Source organism: Nyctereutes procyonoides, unplaced genomic scaffold, assembly GCF_905146905.1.
Source record: "Nyctereutes procyonoides isolate TBG_1078 unplaced genomic scaffold, NYPRO_anot_genome, whole genome shotgun sequence".
Taxonomy (NCBI): Eukaryota; Metazoa; Chordata; class Mammalia; order Carnivora; family Canidae; genus Nyctereutes; species Nyctereutes procyonoides.
The window spans coordinates 3,384,168-3,404,127 of record NW_026575132.1 but is presented as its reverse complement, the minus strand read 5'-3'; positions in this window follow the sequence as shown (position 1 = coordinate 3,404,127).

Genomic DNA, 19,960 nt, shown 5'->3' with positions numbered 1-19,960 from the left:
AAATAATAAAATTAAAAATGTCTGAATTCCAGTCTTTAAAATACTGGCTTTTTCATTTTTTCCCAGAAATCTCACAGAGAAAAGTACAGTCAACAGTATCAGCAAATGTGTTTACAGTGTATAATTCAATTAGAAAAATTAATTAGAAAACTACAAAATCTACATTTTGTTTAATTCTAATCATGTTTTATAGAACTGATTGATGAAAGCACTATTTGTCTGGCAAAATGAGGAATCATTTTCTACATTATTATTTAGTCCCTTGAACAAATCAACCTCAAACCCACGGGACTTGGCAGTGATGCATGAAGAGAAAAGCATTACCAAGTACATTTGACTTTCTGAAGGACAAAGTTATATAATGTAAAAATATAAATATAGAAAATGAGAAGGAGAAATTACGAAGGACAAATAAATAATATCCAGCCATCCCATGTGGTTAAAAATAAGCTTTTAAAAGAAAATGTGATTCAGCAAAGACAAAGTCAATGTTTGGTAAAATTCACAGAAACAAATAATAAAAATATAATATTCAATGGGGAGAAAATACTTGGAGTGCATGAATGCCAAGGATACATGGAATGATGGTACATAGGAGATTAAATGAGAGAAAGAGATGCACTGTAATAGAGACTGTCATAAAATGGATTAACACCAACTCCAACAGAAAGCTTTATTTTTACCCCCTACCCTGTCCAAATATGAGCCTATCACAGGCAGACTAAGTCTGCCTTCTCTACCACCTGCAACCTGCCTCAATGAGGAAATGATCCCATCAGTCTGGATTTCAGGATTTTGAGTTTGAACCAAATGGTCTCAGCAGGAGTTTAGACTAATACTGTGTTCTACCCTAAAACATTAGCATGCTTGTTTATACCTATTTGAATTTTATTTTCTCCTATCATCCAGATTCTTTAAATTGCTATTTTTCTTTATTATATTCTCTTCCCTTTTGTTTTACTTATATGGGTTTTTTTATGTGTCTGTGCTTAGCTTTGATTATCCTCATATTACTATTAATCCTATCCATCCTTAGCTCTATTTTACTTGGACTTCTATATTCATTCCCTAATAAGACTTTATCTCCTGGGTTTTAGCACAAGTATCTAAAAATAGGGCTATAAGCAGTCATGCTACAACTTGATAACTTTTATTATTAAAAGTAACAGACATATTGGGGCACCTGGGTGGCTCAGTCAGTTGAGTGTCTGCCTTCAGCCCAGGTCATGATTTCAGGGTCCTGGGATGGAGACTCGCATCAGGCTCCCTGCTCAGTGGGGAGTCTGCTTTTCCCTCTCCCTTTGCCCATCTACTCCACTTGTGCTCTCTCTAATAAATAAATAAAATCTTTTAAAAAAGTAATAGACATGAAAAACTGCAAAAAAATAGATCTATAACCAAAAAACAATAGATCTCAAACCAACCTATGTCCAATCAGCATTCAAATTTATTTATCTTACCAATTTTAGACTGTATATTTTAATAGGTATTCTAGTAATGCCCAATTATTTGGTAGGTCTCTTGTTGGTTTTACATGTTAAGCACTTTAACAACTTTATATTCCATTTTGTATCCAACTTTAGATAGCAGAATTAGAATAAAGTGATAATATTTTAGGAGATTAGCGTTAAACTCATTTCAAAAATATTACTGCATGTTTGGTTAAACTAGGGTGGATTTTAAAATTAAAATCATATTTCCTCAGTTTATTGTCAAATGGAATAATGTGCTCAAAGAAGAAATTCTCCTCAGAGATATGCATGAAAATGGCAATGCTGTCCGAGACTCCAGCATTGCTGAATCAGAGTTAATGATACTATAGAAGAAATGAATATCATTATCACTCAGAAATCTTTAGAAACTGTATTCAGAGAGATTGGTGTCATTGAGTAGCAGGCTTTTGATTTATATTTTTCTTCAAAAGACCATTTTTGACTTTTTAAGAGATTAGCCAGATGATTTTTTAGCTTCAAAAGGAAGACCATTTGAGATGCTTTTAATTTACTCCATTCCAGGTAGAGGAGGTTACATTTCTACTATCAGTTAAGGAGAAAGTCCACATTACAAGTAGGAAAACATTTATGTTTATTATTTCAACTGATAGTAAACCATGTGTTAGGAAATGTTCAGTGACTCTACTCCTTTTATACTGGAATTTCATATCTAGAAAAAGGGGTAGAAAGACATTAGTAGTGTAAGAAACTTGATTTTGATATTATGCAATTATTTTTGCTATTAAATTTTGGATATATTTCTTAAACTCTGGAATATCTGCTTCACCAGTTTTATAGTAGGTAAAACAATATTTACATCATAAAACTGAATAAAATTATGTGGCTATACTTATAACACTTAGAAAATGACATCTTATAAAATAATGATTTAAGAATTATTATTTTGGGGAATGAAACAAATTTCAAGGGATCCCCTTGCCTAGCATTCTGCTTCTAAAGAAGATATTCCTTTTATTGAATGTGTTATATATGTCAATATTTTACTACCTTTCAATGTATGTGTATGTGTTCATGTGTATAACTTAAATAATGAAACTGTAATGTTAGAATTTTGAGACTCATTCTACAGATAAAATTAATAATAATAATAATAGTAGTAGTATCAGGAAGGTTCAGTTACTTCCCATTTGTTTTCCACAAGTTCATAGGGAATACATCAAAGAAAAAAAAATGTCAACTTTTCTTTTACTGATCTATTCATAGTGGTTCAGTTAAAATTTGTATTTTTAAGATCTTTTTCTTTTGATATATTACTATAGGAGACTGAAGATGAAGGGTGATTGCAGTCACAGAGACTTGAAATTACTTGACTTCAGCTTCCATTTATGATAGAGTAGCTGACACTAAGCTAATCCTCTTGCCTTGAAAAATCATAAAATGGACAAAAATATAAAGCAATATTTTCAAGTATTATAAAAGAAACCAATACTGCAGCATTGAGATAATAGAAACTCAGAAAAGGGGCAGCCCGGTGGCTCAGCGGTTTAGCGCCGCTTTCAGCCCAGGGCCTGATCCTGGAGATCTGGGATCGAGTCCCACATCAGGTTCCCTGCATGGAGCCTGCTTCTCCCTCTGCCTGTGCCTCTGCCTCTCTCTCTCTCTCTCTCCTCTCTGTGTATTCTCATGAATAAATAAATAAAATCTTAAAAAAAAAAAAAAAGAAACTCAGAAAGGGAGCTTCAAAGAGTCTTGGCTGTAAGTCTGGGTACAACTTCCTCTTTATGGCACAGGGACCAGACGCCAGTCAAAGTATGGAACTACATTGGGTTTGAGATGATAGAGATCGGAGTTCAGAGCAGCTGAATCTGTTGTAATTTGTGGAGTGCATCTCTGAAAAAGAAGGAGCTGTATAGAGAGGGTTCACATAGTCCTGTGCTGAAGATTACCATTAGTTCTTGGCTGAGGTTTGGACTATGCACATGTAGAGTAGAGTACACATGGTTTACCAAAGAGTGGTTTCTACAGAATTTAAAGCAAAATAGAAGTAATGGAAATCAAGCAGCGTGGGAAAGAGTAGAATTCCAGTCCATCCACAACCCATAGTTCAAATACAGAGTTAACAAGTCATTAACATCTTGAGACTCTAGCTGAGACACAAGAAATGTCTCTTCTACAATCAAAGACTACATTCCAATAAGTCCTCCACAAGACTTACTTTACTAAGTTTATAACAATATTGGCCTACCTCAAGAGGAAAAACAAAATGAAACAAAAAACTAACAACAAAATTCAAATAAGCAACCTAACCTACATCTAGAAAGAGAACAAACAATACAAAATCAGGAACTGAAGGGATGGAAAAGCATTTTTCATGCATACAGAAAATGAAAGAAAGCTGGAGTAGCAATGCTTAGACAGATAGACTTTAAAACAAAGACTAAAACAAGAGACAAGGACACTATATAATAATAAAGGGAACGATCTAACAAGAAGGTATAACAATTCTAAATATTTATGCACCCAACCTGGGGGCACCAAATACATAAAGCAGCTAATAACAAACATAGTGCATAACTGAAAGTAATACAATGATAGTAGGGGAATTTAACACCCCATATACATCAATAGAGATCATCTTACAGAAAAGAAACAAAGAAACAGTGGCTTAGAATAAGATATTGGATCAGATGGATCTAACTGATATATTCAAGATACTTTATCCTAAACAGCACAATACATATTCTCTTCAAGTGCACATGGAACATTCTCCAGAATAGATTGTATGTTAGGCCATGAGACAAATCTCAACAAAAGAAAAAAAAATGTATCATGTATCTTTTCTAACCACAACACCAGGAAACTGTAAATCAACCACAAGAAAAAATCTTAAAAGAGCACAAATACGTAGACGTTAAATTACATGCTACTAAATAATGAATGAGCCAACCAAGAAATCAAAGAGGAAATTTAGGGATCCCTGGGTGGCTCAGCGGTTTGGCCCCTGCCTTTGGCCCAGGGCGCGATCCTTGAGACCTGGGATCGAATCCCACGTAGGGCTCCCGGCATGGAGCCTGCTTCTCCCTCTGCCTGTGTCTCTGCCTCTCTCTCTCTCTCTCTGTGTCTATCATAAATAAATAAATGAATAAATAAATCTTTAAAAAACAAAAACAAACAACAACAACAACAACAAAAAAAAAAAAACAAAGAGGAAACTTTAAAAAATGCATGGAGATAAAAGGAAATAAACACTCAATGGTCCAAAATTTTTAGGATGCAGTAAAATCCATTTGAAGGAAAAGTTTATAGCAATATAAACAAACCCACATCAAGAGGGAAAAAAAAGATTCTTAAACAACCTAATCTACACCTGAAGGAGCTAGAAAAAATAACCTACAAAATACAAAACAAGCAAAAGGAAGGAAACAAATATAAAAGCAGAAATTCACAAAACAGAAATTAAAGAAATAGATAAATGAAACCATGGGCTAGTCCTTTAAAAAGTTCAACAAAATTGATGAATCTCTAGCCACAGTCATAAAAAAAAGATAAAAACTCAAAATCAGAGATGAAAGAGGAAAAATAACTGACACCACAGAAATGCAAAGGATTATAAGAGAATATTGTGACAAATTATTTGTCAACAAATTGGGCAACCTAGAAAAAAAATGGATGAATTTCTAGAAACATATAACTTCCCAAAACTGAGCCAGGAAGTAATAAAAAATATGAACACACTGATTACCAGCAATGAAATTAAATTGTAATCATGAAACTCACAATAAACAGAAGTCCAGGACCAGACAGCAACACAGGTGAAATCTGCCAAACATTTAAATCAGAGTTAATACCTATTCTTCACCAACTTCCAAAAAATCAATAAAAGGAAGAGAAGTTTCCAAATTCATTCTATAAGCCCAGCACTATCCTGATACGAAATAAGACAAAGATACTACAAAAAGAAGTACAGGACTGATGTACATAGATACAAATAAACTTAACAAAATTTTACCAAACTGAATCCAGCAATATATTTAAAAATATCATTCACTAGGATTAAGGGATTTATTCCTGGGATTTTAGTATTATTTAATATTCATAAATCAATCAAAAAACAAAATGGTAAATCACATTAATAAGAGAAAGGACAGAGAGGAGACGAGATGTTGGAAGGGTAAGGGTCCTCATTTTGTCTGGTCCCCCTAATTTAGTTGGATAACTTTCAAACTATCCTAAACACCTATGAATTCAACCTGAGATGTAAAGAAAGAACAGCTGGAGTGCTACGGAGAGAAGAGTGATCGATTCTTGCAAGGTAGGAGTATGGGGAAGAGAAAAGGGAGGGGATATATCTGAAGATGATATATCTTCAGGGGAGGGAACCTTTTCAAGCCACTGCTGGAAAGCAATACAGCTGTTGGGTGCAAATCGGGACCTTCAGAAATCTGCTCCTGAGAGAGTCTTCCCTGCCTGAAAAGTGCTCAGTGATGAAAAAGAGCAGAATTGCCAGAGAAGCAGTGCAGTGTCGATATTACCAGAGGCACGGAAAGAACAGGGGAGCCTAAACTGGCAAAATTCCCAAGCACTGGAGTGGGAAATGGTTTGGGTCAGAGAGCCCCAGAGAAAGCCCAAATTATGCCATAAACACAAACTGCGGTCCAATTGAGGGACCACTGATGTCCTGGATTCCTGCAAAGGACTGGAACACAGCAATCCCACTAGCATCTGGAGAGGCAGAGCTGATGTGCACCCCGCAGGATAACACCCTATATCCCAGAGCCCAGCAGGCAGCAGACAAATGGGCAACCTCCACTTCCTCTGGGAGAGGTGGAGCTGGCGAGCCCACAAGCCAGCAAAAGCTCTCCCGCCACCAGATGACCTTCAAATTGTATGAATCAATGCCCCCATGCCTGCCCCCAGGAGGATCTGAGCCAATGGTCACTAAGAGTCTGCAGTGTGGGACATACTGGGAGCTCTTGGCTCCAGGGCTGGAGATCTGGCTGCTGCCATTTGTTTTCCCTCCTTTTACCCTGGAGAGGTGCAGCACCTAGGGAACAAGGACCTCACAGGGCAAAGAGCTCACACTGAGCCCAACCTCCTGGCAAGGGGTAGGGCAACTCCACCTAGAATCAGTGCAGCTGGCTGCACTCCAAGAAGACCAGTTGGAAGAAAGGGGGAACAGCAAGTTTACTGACCAAACAGCACTGGAAAGCTCCAGGACTCAGGGAAAATAGTATATAGAACTCGAGTTTTTTTTTTTTTTCTTATGATTTATTTATCTTTATGTTTAAAAATTTCAATAATTCTTTCTTTTTTCCTGCCTTAACTACAATATTTTATCAACTCTTTGTTTTTAAGGTTTTATTTTTCCTTTTTATAAAATATTTTATTTTTTCATGAGAGACACAGAGAGGCAGAGACATAGGGGAGAAGCAGGATTGCTGTGGGAAGCCCAATGTGGGACTTCATCCCAGGATCCTGGGATTGCACCCTGAGCTGAAGGCAGATATGCAATCACTGAACCACTCAGGCATCCCAGGTTCTTTCCCTTTTGACTTTTATATTTTTACAATTATGTGTCATAGATATATTCTTCATTTTTGGTTTCCTTCCAAGATATTCAATTTAATTTTTGTATATATTTAAGGCTTGTTGTTGCTATTATTGTTGTTTTGTTTTGTTTTATAATTTTGGAATTTAGTACTTTCTAACATACAGACAAAACACACTCAGAACCAAGTGAAACACCACGTTGTTCCATTTTGTGAGATTATATTCTCTTTTCCTTCCCATTCCCTGTTTTTATCTTCTTGTTTTTGTTTTGTTGTTGATGTTATTATTTATCTGTATAAGTTTTGCTTTTTTTATATAAATTGGGAATTTCTTACCTTTTAACATCAGGTCAAAATACACTCAGAATGAAGAGGATCACTGTCTTGGTCCACTCTGTGAGACTATATTCTCTCTCCCCCACCATTTCTGCCTCTCTACCTTTTTTTTTAATGCTTAATATTATTTTTTTTAATTTGTTTTTCACATTTGTAGTCTTTTTCCCCCCTCTTATTTCCTGGTCCTTGACCTCTTCAGAATTGTTTAGGGTGTATTTTGCTTTGGTCATAGTTGATATTTTTTACCCTGATCACTTGTACAGTCATTCTGCACTGGACAAAATGGCTAGAAAGGAGACCTCACCCAAAAAGAAATAAACAGAAGTAATATTCTCTGCCACAAATCTAATGGATATGGATTTAAGTAAGATGTTAGATACAATTCAAGATTACAATTGTAAAATTACTGGTGACTCTTGAGAAAAGCTCAAAAGACTTTAGAGAAGCTCTTACTGCTCTAGAAATGAGATCTAATCAGGCCAAAATTAAAAATACTCTGAGATGCAGTCTAAACCATATGTTCTAACAACTAGGGTAAACGAGGCAAGTGACATAGAAGACAAGTTGATAGAAAGGAAAGAAGCTGAGGAAAAGAGAGAAAAACAACTAAGTCCATGAGGAGAGACTCTGAGAATTAAGTGAGATTTTAGAAAGAATGAAATCCATCTTATTGGGATTTCAGAGGTTGGAGAGAGAGAGAGAGAGAGAGAGAACCAGAAAGTATGTTTGAAAAAAATCATAACTGAGAACTTCCCTAACCTGGGGAAGGAAACAGGCATTCATATTCAAGAGCTAGAGAGGAACCCTCCCCCCGGCCAGAATCAACAAAAACTGATTAATACCCCAACATAAAATAGTGAAGCTTATAAATTTCAGAGATAATGAGACAATCCTAAAAGCAGCTCCAGACAAGAGATTCCAAGTCTATATGGTGAGAAATATTAGATTAACAGCAGACCTATCCACAGGGACCTGGCAGGCCAAAAAGGCTGGCAGGGTATATTTAGGGTACTGAATATGAAAAACATGCAGCCAAGAACACTTTATCCAGCAAAAGTGTCATTCAGAATAGAAGAAATAAAGATCTTCCAGGATAGCCAGAAACTGAAAGAATATGTAATCACCAAACCAATCCTGCAAGAAATAGGAAGGGAGACCCTATAGACAAAGAGGGAGCCCAAAGAAACAATCTGCAGAAACAGTGACTATACAGGTAAATTATGATACTAAATTCATATCTTTCAAGTTACTCTGAATGTGAATAGGGTAAATGATCCATTCAAAAGACACAAGATATCAGACTGGATAAAAAAGCAAGATTCATTCATATGCTATATATGAGACCAATTTTACACCTAAAGACACCTTAAGACAGAAAATGAGGGGGTGGAGAACCATTTACCATGCAAATGGACGTCAAAAGAAAGCTGGGAGAGCAATCCTCATATCCAATAATTTAGATTTTGAACCAAAGACTGTACTAAGAGATGAAGAGGGACACTATATCATACTTAAAGGGTCTATCCAAAAATACCTAACAATTATAAATATTCATGCCCCTAATCTCGGGCAGCCAATTATATTAACCAATTAATAACAAAGAAACATATAGATAATAATACATTAATATTAGGAGACTTCAAGACTCCACTCTTAGCCAAGAACAGATCTTCTAAGCAGAATATTAGCAAAGAAACAGGTTTTTGAATGACACACTGGACCAAATGGATTACATAGATACATTCAGAACATTCCATCCTAGTGAAACATTCTTCTCAAGAGCACATGGAAATTTCTCCAGAATAGACCACATACTGGATCACAAATCAGGTCTCAACCAATACCAAAAGAATGGGATTATTCCCTGCATATTTTTAGACTAAAATGCTTTGAAACTAGAACTCAAACACAAGAAGAAATTTGGAAGGAATTCAAACACTTGGAGGTTAAAGAGCACCCTACTAAGAATGAATGGGTCAACCAGGAAATTAGAGAAGAATTAAAAAGATTCATGCAAAGTAATGAAAATGATAGCACAAATGTCCAAAACCTTTGGGATACAGTAAAGACTGCCCTAAGAGGAAAATGCATTTCAAGACAAGTCTTCTTCAAAAAAATTGGAAAAATCCCAAATAAAGAAGCTAACCTTATACCTAAAGAAACTGGAGGAAGAACAGAAAATAAAGCCTAAACCAAGCAAAAGCAGAGAAGCATAACACAGTGAAATAGAGACCAGAACAACTGTCGAACATCAACAATACCAGGAGTTGATTCTTTGAAAGAAACATAAGATAGATAACCCTCTAGCCAGATTTTTTAAAATTTATTTTTATTGGTGTTCAATTTGCCAACATATAGAATAACACCCAGTGCATAATCCCATCAAGGGCCTGCCTCAGTGCCCATCACCCAGTCACACCCCCCCCCCGCCCACCACCCTTTCTACCACCCCTTGTTCAGGAGTTTCTCATGTTCTGTCTCCCTTTCTGATATTTCCCACTCATTTTTTCTCCTTTCCCCTTTATTCCCTTTCACTATTTTTTATATTCCTAAATGAATGAGACCATATAATGTTTGTCCTTCTCCAACTGACTTATTTCACTCAGCAGAATACCCTCCTGTTCCATCCACATCGAAGCAAATGGGTATTTGTCATTTCTAATGGCTGAGGAATATTCCATTGTATACATAGACCACAGCTTCTTTATCCATTCATCTTTCGATAGACACCAAGGCTCCTTCCACAGTTTTAGCCAGACTTTTTAAAAAGAAAAAAACTCCTATTAATAAAGTCACAAATGAAAGAGGAGAGATCACAACCAATATCAAGGAAATACAAATGATTTTAAAAACCTATTCTGAGCAATTCTATGCCAACAAATTAAGCAGTCTGGAAGAAATGGATATGTTCCTGGAGACCTACAACTTCCCAAATCTGAATATAACAATAACCAGCAAGTAAATTGAAGCAGTCATCAAAAACCTCTCAAGAAATAAAAGTACAGGTCAGATGGCTTCCCAGGAGAATTCTACAAAACATTTAAAGAATAAATAATACCTGTTCTACTAAAACTATTTCAAAGGATAAAAATAGAAAGAATACTTCCAAACTCGTCCTATAAAGCCAGCATTACCTTGATCCCAAAACAAAGACCCCACCAAAAAAGATAATTAAAGACCAATATACCTGATGAACATGGATACAGAAATTCTCACCAAGATACTAACCAATAGGATCCAACAGTACATTAAGAGGATTATTTTTCACAACCAAGTAGGATTTATCCCTGGGATGCAAGGGTGGTTCAAAACTCGTAAAACAATCAACATGACTGATCACCTCAAGAAAGGAAAAACAAGAACCATATGATCTCCTTAATAGATGCAGAGAAAGCTTTTGACAAAATATAGCATGCTTTCTTGATTAAAACTCTTCGATGTATAGGGACAGAGGGAACATTTTAAAAGCCATCTATGAAAAATCCCACAGCAAATATCATTCTCAATGGGGAAACACTGGGAGTTTCCCCTAAGATCAGGAAAATGACAGGGATGCCTAATTTCACCACTTTTGTTCAAACACAGTACTAGAAGTCCCAGCCTCAGCAATCAGACAACAAAAAGAAATAAAAGGCATTCAAATTGGCCAAGAAGAAGCAATTTCCCCCTCTTCACAGATGACATGATACTGTACGTAGAAAGCCCAAAAGACTCCACACCAAGACTGCTAGAACTCATACAGCAATTCAGCAATGTGGCAGGATACAAAATCAAGGCACAGAAAAAAGTTGCATTTTTATATATTAACAATGAGACTGAAGAAAGAGAAGTTAAGGAATTGATCCCATTTACAATTGCACCCCAAACCATAAGATACCTAACCAAAAAGGTAAAGGATCTATACTCTAAAAACTACAGAACACTTCTGAAAGAAATTGAGGAAGACACAGAGAGGTGGAAAAACATTTCATGCTCATGGCTTGGAAGAATTAATATTGTGAAAATGTCAATGCTACCCTAGTGCAATCCCTATCAAAATACCATGAACTTTCTTCACAGAGTTGGAACAAATAATCCTAAGATTTGTATGGAATCGGAAAAGAGCCCAGATAGCCAGAGAAATGTTGAAAAAGAAAACTAAAACTGGGGTCATCAAAATGCCTGACTTCAAGCTCTATTACAAAGCTGTGATCATCAAGACAGTATGATACTGGCACAAAAACAGACACATAGATCAAGGGAACAGAATAGAGAACCCAGAAATGGGTCCTCAACTTTATGCTCATCTTTGACAAAGCAGGAAATAATAACCAATGGAAAAAAAGTCTCTTCAATGAATAGTGTTGGGAAAATTGGACAGCTGCATGCATAAGAATGAAATTGGACCAGTCTCTGGCACCAGACACAAAGATGCACTCAAAATGGATGAAAGATATAAATGTGAGACATAAATCCATCAAAATCCTAGAAGACAACACAGGCAATACCCTTTTTGAACTTGGCCCCAGCAACTTCTTGAAAGATACATCTATGAAGGCAAGGAAAACAAAAGCAAAAATGAACTACTGGAACTTTATCAAGATAAAAAGCTTCTACAGAGCAAAGGAAACAGTCAGCAAAACCTACAGACCTGGGAGGCATGTCTAAAGAACATGTCAACCTACAGAATGGGAGAAGATATTTACAAATGGCACATCAGATAAAAGCTAGTATTCAAGATCTACAAAGAACTTATCTAACTCAAAACCCAAGAAAAAAATAATCCAATCATGAAATCAGCAGAAGACATGAGCAGAAAAAAATATAATAAATTTAAAAAATTAAATATGAAAAAAAAGAACAGACACTTTTCAAAGAGGATCTACACATGGCCAACAAGCAGATGAAAAAGTGTTCCACATCACTTGCCATCAGGGAAATAGAAATCAAAACCACAGTGACATATCACTTTAAGCTGGTGAGAATAACTAAAATTAATAAGACAGGAAACAACAAATGTTGGTGAGGATGTAGAGTAAAGGAACCCTCTTGCACTGTTGGTGGGAATTCAAGAAGGTTCAGCCATTCTGGAAAACAATGTTGAAATTCCCCAGGAAGTGAAAAAGATATAAATAAATAAATAAGTAAACAAACAAACAAACAAACAAACCAATCAACCCTATGGCCCAGCAATTGCACTACTGGGTATTTAGCCCAATATACCCAAAAGATACTGATGTAATGAAAATCCAGGACATCTGCACCCCAATGTTTATAGCAGCAATGTCCACAATAGTCAAAGTGTGGAAGGAGCTATGATGTCCTTTGACAGACGAATGGGTAAAGAAGATATGATATATATATATATATATATATATATATATATATATATATATATACACACACACACATAAACTCAATAGAATATTACTCAGCCACCAGAAAGGATGAATACCTACCATTTACATTAATGTGGATGGAACTGGAGGGTATTATGCTGAGTAAATAAGCCAACCAGAGAAAGACAATTATCACATGGTTTCACTCATATGTGGAATATAAAAATAGTGAAAGGGATCATAAGGGAATGGGAGAAATTGGCAAAAAAATTAGAGATGAAAATAAACCATCAAAGACTCCTAACTTTGGTAAGCAGACAAAGGGTTGTAGAAAGGGAGTGAGTGGGGGTTAGGGTAAGTAGGTGATGGGAATTAAGGGGGCACGTGATGAGATGAGTGCTGGGTATTATACATTATGCTGAGAAATTGAATTTAAATAATTTAAAAAAAACTAAAAAAATAAGAGAATGGATAAAAACACATATGAGCATTTCAATAGAGGCAGAGAAATCATTTGACAAAGTACAACACCCATTCATGAAAAAAACCCTCAACAACATAGGTTTAGAGGGAATATACATTAACACAATATAGGCTATATCTAAAAAACCCACAGAAAACATCACCCTAAATGGTGAAAAACAGACTTTTCCCCCAAGATAAAAAGCAAGACAAAGATATTCACTTTCACTACTATTCAACACAGAGATAGAAGTCCTCTCCACAGTGATCAGACAAGAAAAAGATAAAAAAGGGCATCTAAATTATCAAGGAAGAGGTAAAAATTTCACTGACATAATATTATGTATAGAAAACTCAAAAGATTCCACCATAAAACTACTAGATAAATAGTAGTTTTATAAATAAATACAGTAGGATCGCAGGATACAAAATCAATGTACAGAACTCTGTGGCATCTCTATTCACTGACATGAAGCAGAAGAAAGATAAATTAAGAAAACAATCCAATTTAAATTGCACCAGTAAGACTAAAATACCTAGGAATAAATTTAACCAAGAAGGTGAAAAACCTACTCTGAAAAACTATACAATATTGATGAAAGAAATTGAAGATTAAATAAACAAATGGAAACATATTGCAGGTTCATGGACTAGAAAAATATTGTTAAAATTCCCATACTACCCAAAGCAATCTACGAACTTTTTCCATCTCTATCAAAATACCAACATTATTTTTTGCAGAACTAGAAAAAATAATCTTAAAACTTGTATGGAACAACAAAAGACCCTCAATAGCCATGGGAATCTTGAGAATGAAGAACAAAGCTGGATTTATCTTAATCCTAGAAATCAAGACACACTACAAAGCTTTGGTAATCAAAGCAGTATGGTACTGGCACAAAAATAAACAGATCAATAGAATAGAAGAGAGAGCTAAGAAATAAACCCATATATATATATATATATATATATATATATATATATATATATATATATATATATTCAACTAATCCTTAACAATGGAGGCAAGAATATGCAATGGGAAAAAAGTCTCTTCAAAAAATGGTATTAGGAAAACTAGACAGCTACATGCAAAAGAATGGAACTGGACCAATTCCCTTCACCACACACACACACACACACACAAATACACAACATGGATTAAAGGCCTAAATGTGAGACCTGAAACCATAAAACCCCTAGAAGAGAGCACAGGTAGTAATTTGTTTGACCTTGGCCATAGCAACTTCCTTCTAGATAGGTCTCCTAAGGAAAGGGATACAAAAGCAGAAATTAAGTACTTAGAATACATCAAAATATAATGTTTCTGTACTACAAAGGAAATGGTGAACAAAGCTAACAGACAACCTATGGAATAGGAGAAGATATTTGCAAGTGTTATAGCCAATAAAGGATTAGTATTGTGGGACACCTGGGTGGCTCAGTGGTTGAACATCTGCCTTTACTCAGGGTGTGATCCCAGGGTCCCAGGATTGAGTCTCACATTGGGATACCTGCAGGGAGCCTGCTTCTCCCTCTGCCTATGTCTCTGCCTCTCTCTCCATATCTCTCATAAATAAAAAAAAATATTAAAAAAGGATTAGTATCCAAAATATATAAAGAACTTGTACAAAGCAACACCAAAAACAAATGATCCAATTAGAAATGGTCAGAAAGTATGAACAGGAACTTCTCCAAAGAAGATATATGGATAGCCAAAAGTCATGTGAAAAGATGCTTAACATCACTCATCACCAGGGAAATGCAAATCAGAACCACGGTGAGATATCTTCTCATCTGTCAGATTGGCTAAAATCAGAAAGACAAGAAACAAACAAGTGTTATCAATCAAAGATGTAGAGAAAAAAGTACCCTCATGTACGGTTGGTGGGAAGGCAAATTGGCACAGTCACTGTGGAAAAGAGTATGGAAGTTGCTCAAAAAATGAAAAATGGAGGGGCAGCCGGGTGGCTCAGCGGTTTAGTGCTGCCTTCAGTCCAGGGCATGGTCCTGCAACCCGGAATCGAGTCCCGCGTTGGGCTCCCTGCATGGAGCCTGCTTCTCCCTCTGCCTGTGTCTCTGCCTCTCTCTCTCTGTGTGTGTCTCTCATGAATAAATAAATAAAATCTTTACTTAAAGATTTTAAATATCTTTATAATTATAATTTAAAGATTTTTAATATTCACATAGTTAAAAATAAAATAAATTAAAAACGGAAAAATAGAAATACCATATGATCTAGTAATTCTACTACTGGGACATAATTGAAGAATAAGAAAATACTAATTCAAAAAGATACATGTACCCCTATGTTTATAGCAGTATTATTTATCTTAACTAAAGTATGGAATCAGCCCAAATGTCTACCAATAGATGAGTGGATAAAGAAGATGGGGTGTATGGAATGGAATATTACTCAGAGGAAAAAGAAATGAAATCTTGCCATTTGCAACAATATAGATGGATCTAGAGGGTATAATGCTAAGTGAAATAAGTCAGTCAGAGAAAGACATGTGGAATTTAAGAAACAAAACAAATTAACAAAGAAAAAAAAGAGACAATAAAGGCTCTTAATGACAGAGAACAAACTGATATTTACAAGAGCCAAGGTGTGTAGAAGAAGGAAGGATGAAATAAGTGATGGGGTTTAAGAGTACACTTATTGTGATGAGCACTGAGTAATGTATAGAATTACTGATTCACTATATTGCACACCTGAAACTAATATAACACTGTAAGTCAACTATACTGGAATTAAAATAGAAACTATATTAAAATATATTAAATTATATATATATATATGAACATTAAGAACTTCATGCTAATAAAACGTATAGTACAGAAGGTAGTTTCAGATAACTGGTCATAACTTACTCATATAGGTTCATAGAAATTTGAAGGCCTATTTATTATTCAATTAATAATTATTATTTGAATCCATAATCAAAATACATCTGACAAATATCAGGCCCAGATATTTATACTAGTGAATTCTATAAAAAATCTAAGGATATAATTATACCAAGTTTAGGTATTCTTTCAATAAAGGAAACTTTTCCCAATTTAGTTTAGAAGGCCAGTGTATCTCTGCTATAATGTCCTGACAAAGATATTTAAAGAAAATATATTTAACTTATTGAAGCATATACACAAATATATTCAACAAAATATTAGTAAGTTGAAGCCAGTAGTATATTAAAAGAATAGTCTATCATCATCTGTTAGTTTTACTACAGGAATGAAATGTTCATTCAATGACCAAAACTCAAACAACACAATTTACCGTGTTAACAAGGAGAAAAACGGAGGGGAAAAAACTCACAATTGTCTCAATAGAAAGTGTAGAAATAACACCACATTTTCATGATAAACAGCTTCAACAAACTCAGAGTAGAATTTCACTTTCTTCAACCATAAAGAGAACATCTACTGAAACCCTATAGCTAACATCAGAGTTAATAACCAAAGACTAATTGCTTTCTAAAAATAACAACAATTCAAGGGCAATTGATCGCATTATTTTTTAAATTTTTTTTAATTTTTATTTACTTATGATAGTCACACACACAGAGAGAGAGAGAGAGGCAGAGACACAGGCAGAGGGAGAAGCAGGCTCCATGCACCGGGAGCCCTACGTGGGATTCGATCCCGGGTCTCCAGGATCGCGCCCTGGGCCAAAGGCAGGCGCCAAACCGCTGCGCCACCCAGGGATCCCTGATAGCATTATTTTTACTCAATATTGTACTAAATTCCTAGCCAATATAATTAAAGGGCAATTAAAAAGTGTTTATATTTGCCAACAATATTTTTGCCTAAAAAATCATATAGAATTTACCCCCAAAATTATAATTGTTGAGTCAATATAGCAAGACTGTATAACATTAATAAAATAATAGCCAGAACTTGGAAAATATTTAAAATACCATTTAGTATAGAATAAAACTATTAAATATAAGAAATTATATTTAATAAAGAATTTGTAAGACCTCTATAGAGAAAACTCTAAAATAAACTGAGGAAAAAAATGAAGGTAAATAAATGTGGCCATATGCCATGTTAACAGATTGGAAGAAATGCATATTGAAAGATGTTTCTCAAATTCATCTGTAGAGTTACCAGAATCCATTTTCAAAATGCTAAGTGATAAGAAGTTTCTAAAATTTATACTGCAATACAAAGAATCTAGAACAACCAGAGGGAGACAGAAAGGACTGATTGAGATACAGAGAGTGAAACAGAGAGAGAGAGAAAGAGACCGAGAGAGTAAATTTGAAGGATAAACTATTTGACTTCAAAACTATTAAATGAAGAAAGAGTGGTAATGGTTTAAGAAATGGCATACAATTTAGTGAGATATAGATATCAGAGTAGTAAAAAATACAGACACACACAGACATGTCATTTAATTTTCTACAAAGATAATTCATTGGAGAAATGATTTTTCTTCCATAAACCATTTAAAATATTTATTAAAAAATAAAAAATCAAATATTTATTAGATAATACATTCCCACCTCGCAGCATATACTAACATGTTTGTATATATAAATGCTAAATCTAAAGTCTTAAAATTTCTTTAAAAAAACCAAAGGACATCTTCATAAAAAAGTGATTATTTCTCATAGAGTACACACACACACACACACACACACACACACAAACACGCATACAGAGAAACCCACTCATCTTTAAAAGATTATGTTGTGGGATATGTGGTAAAATTGGGCTTCATAAATAAGAACTTTTCTCTTTATAATACAACTTGAAGAAAAGTAAAACACAAGCAGTAGGGGAAAGGTGTTTGTAGTAAAAAATAACTGTCAAAAAACTTCCATCCAGAATATATAAACAACTACTGCAACTCAGTGAAAGGACAAACAATCCAATAAAAAATGAACAAAGCCATAACAGATATCTCATTAAATATATGTAGAAATGACCAAAATACATATGAAAACATTAACATTATTAATCATCAAAGAAATGCAAAATAAAACAATGGGATATTAGTTAGCAATTAAACCCAATAAACTGTTGGTACGGAAAACACAGAAGACTCACAAAAAGCTTATGCTGAGCAAAAGAAGCTCCTATGCTGGAAACAAAGTGCACATAGTGTATGACCCCATGTATACAGAATTCTAGAAGCAACAAAAATTAACATATAGCGATGGAAATCAGATCAATGCTTTCGTATGGAGGGGTGAAGAAAATGTGGACTGCAAAGAGGCATGAAAGAACTTTCTGGAGTGAAGAAACAATGGGAAACAATGTAAATGTATACTAACATCCTGGTTTAGTCAACAATCATCATCAAATCCCAATTTTCCAGCTCACAGGTGAACATGAAAGAACTGAGAAAAGTCAGTGTTCTGCACATTCAGGTTCTATCCCACGTTGCCACTGTTAAACTAAAATCTATTTCTAGTGTCTGGCAACAGTTCTATAGTGATAGCGGTTTGGAACCTGGGCAAAGTCAAATGATGATTTTGTCACATGTTACTCCTTTTCAAATCCAGAAATTTAGCAATATATCAGATTAAGTTGCTTGCAAAAACATGTACCTTAATCATTAAGCATGCATGGGAAATATATACCAGAATTATCATTATTTTGTTTATATATTTATGCCCTTAGTAAGTTTTCTTAGTAACAAAATAATATTCATACCCAAATCCTTGACCTTTAAAGCACATTCTCCTTTTGCTAAGAAAAAAAAAAAAAAGGAAATACCAGGGAGCTCTTACAAGTTTCTAGAGCAGTCACTTATTTCAAAGAATGTACGTAGTCTTTAAAGAGTAAAGGGTGATTTTTGCTAGTATTTATAACTGATGGAGGATGTGGGAGGAGGCAAATAGCACAAGTATCTACGATTTAAGATTCTGAAAAGAAGAAGACAATCGATTCTTTCTGGTCAATCACAAGAAGAGGAGAGTTAATACTGCACGTTGAAATCCAGGACCATCTTTAGAGCACTTTTATGTCACCAATATTTCAGATACACTTTAGTCATAACAGAAATAAATGAGCCACTGTAGATCACAAAGCTCATTCTGTGCCGCATTCACTTCAATTTTCCTGGGAGCAGATGTATGAATGATCTTAACCAGAAGGCCAGAAAAATACTCCATTTCAGCATTCATGACAGTTATAATTTTTTAAAAAAGAAACAAAACAGATACCAATAACAGATGGTCAAAAAGTTGCTGAGCACATTTTGTGTACAATTGTACTAAACACCAGGGTGTAACTGAAGTGACGAAAATGGGGAAACATGGAATTTTAAAGCTAGATATTGGGATAATTTCTAATGGATTTCCTATTTCAGCAATCCATTTACTCCTATGAAAACAAATATGGCACGTTACATATTATTTCATAATTTTGATATGATTTTATGATATGATTTTATAAAATATTTTGTTACCCAAAGATTACCTATTTTATCTTGTATGTGTATATATATATATAGCTTTCATCATATTTATACATTTTATCACTTTTAAACTTCAGTTCTAAATCTCTACATAACAAATTGTATGTCAATGTCTCAACTTAAATGGCATTAAAAATTTGTACTAATTCAGAATCACTATTTGTGTTTGACTACGGGAATTTAAGCTATTTGTATGCAATTAAAGAACCTAACATAAATTCAGCACCTGCCATTTCCTATGGTTTTAAATTAAATTTTTTTTTTCTTCTCAAAACCTTATTGTTCTTCATCCTCATTGAAGCAAACTCAGGATTTGTGTTTCCTTTGGCCTTTATTACCCTCTGAGTGATGACCAATCTCATAACCAAAGCCTTTGTTTTATGAACTTAGACCATGTTGTTCCTA